The sequence below is a fragment of the Aplysia californica genome, unplaced genomic scaffold (assembly GCF_000002075.1).
Source record: "Aplysia californica isolate F4 #8 unplaced genomic scaffold, AplCal3.0 scaffold00497, whole genome shotgun sequence".
Classification (NCBI taxonomy): Eukaryota; Metazoa; Mollusca; class Gastropoda; order Aplysiida; family Aplysiidae; genus Aplysia; species Aplysia californica.
The window spans coordinates 487,227-489,460 of record NW_004797767.1 but is presented as its reverse complement, the minus strand read 5'-3'; positions in this window follow the sequence as shown (position 1 = coordinate 489,460).

Below are 2,234 nucleotides of genomic sequence, written 5' to 3'. Positions count from 1 at the left end.
GCAGGTTTCGGTCCTGCGACCTTCTAACTGCACACAGAGACAAAGAAAGCCCCGTTTCTTTAAGTTCAAAGAAGAAGAAGAAGAAGAAGAAGAAAAAGAAGAAGAAGAAGAAGAAGAAGAAGAAAAAGAAGAAGAAGAAGAAGAAGAAGAAGAAAAAGAAGAAGAAGAAGAAGAAGAAGAAGAAGAAGAAGAAGAAGAAGAAGAAGAAGAAGAAGAAGAAGAAGAAGAAGAAGAAGAAGAAGAAGAAAAAGAAGAAGAAGAAGAAGAAGAAGAAGAAGGAGAAGAAGAAGAAGAAGAAGAAGAAGAAGAAGAAGAAGAAGAAGAAGAAGAAGAAGAAGAAGAAGAAGAAGAAGAAGAAGAAGAAGAAGAAGAAGAAGAAGAAGAAGAAGAAGAAGAAAAAGAAGAAGGAGAAGGAGAAGGAGAAGGAGAAGGAGAAGGAGAAGGAGAAAGATAAGGAAAAGGAAAAAAGAAGAAGAAAGAAGGGTCCGTCCTTCATGAACTGATGATTACCTTTAACACCCAAAGAGGAAGAGAAGCTATAGACCTTGGGTAACTAGCATGGAAAAGATAGAAAATAAAGGAAACAATAGCAAGCAACTTGTATCGACATGCAAACGACACCTCGTCCCTTACTTTAATATTAAGTGAGCCCTCCCCCCCCCCCCCCACACACATACATTTTTTTCCAGTTTTCCCCATTGGATTATTACATCGTTTGTTTTTGGTTCCTATTTCTCCGCAAATAGCAAAATAGGGGGCTCTCGTTGCTTTCAGGATGTTCGCCTCTCATTCAATAGAACCTGGGATCGAATTCGGATAGCGAAGGAGATTTTTCTTCTCTACGATGGTCTCCTTTCACCTCATTCCTACTCTCTAGCAATGTTCTGTTGTCTGCTTTCGCCTGCAATTTCTGCCCCCACCCCTCTCACCTCCTTTGCCCCCTCCTCTGGGCTCTTGACTGTTTCTACAGCAACCCTACTTCTACTCCCTGGCACCTTCATACTGCTGTTTATCATCCACACCCCTGATCTTATGGTAGGAAAGATCTACACCTAGCCTTCTCGGGCAAGGTCGAAAAATCTCAGAGGTCCAGTGTGCTAGTAGCGCATGTTAAAGATCCCTTAAAGGTTCAAAATCGATAAGAATAGGCTTCAGCCGCCACCTAAGCATACATTTCCTACCAACTCAAAATGTTTAATGTGTTCCGCGCGCTCATATGACCTTATGCAATTGCAAGCGCCGTAAAACACTTACAAAAAAAGCGAAAAAAAAAGCAGAACGACTTACAAAGTGCACATTTCCCCCAACCAGTCCTGGTAAAATAAATAATAATTATATAAATTACACTGCTCTATACCTTCTGAGCGTTCGGAGGCGAAATGTTTTATCAGCATTCGTTCTTGTTGCAGATGGAACGGTTTTACTTTGGTCCCATTCGACGTGATGCGCTCCGGTCTGTGGGGATATCATTCTCTGGGCAACATGTCTCAGAGGGGATGATGGGAAAGAAGAAAGATGGCGCAGGTCAAGGTCACTGTGCTCGTAAAGCCCGCTTATGTTGATTGACGACATGGTTTTTCAATTTTGACACATATGCGCACGCGAACACACCCACACCCCCCCCCCCCCAACCACACACACACCCACACCCACCCACACACACACACACACAAACACACACACACACACACATACACACAAATAATCATACACACGAACAAGCAAACACCCCCACACACACGCAGGCACACGCACGGGCACACACACACGCACTCATACATACATACATACATACATACATACATACATACATACATACATACATACATACATACATACATACATACATACATACATACATACATACATACATACACACAAACACACACACAATCACCACACAGACAAACAGAAACAAAACACAGCAACAACATGACAAGACAGATTGTTTACTTACTTCTCAAGGCTCAGCTCTTCTCCATAATATGGTGTGCTGACGTACGTTTACACAGTGACGCTTAGACTCTTTTCCTTTACACCCAAACGACATGACTTTGAATCCTGAGTGGGAATATTAATAATAGTATGTGTATTTCCTAGACTGTCTCATTCGTCCTTTTGATTGAGTACTGCGTCCTTAACCGACAGGGTTGAAAAAGGCCGCTTCCTTAATGATTCCACGAGTGACCGAGAAAAGGGGTTGGGGGATGGAAAAATGGGGGGGGGGGGGGGGG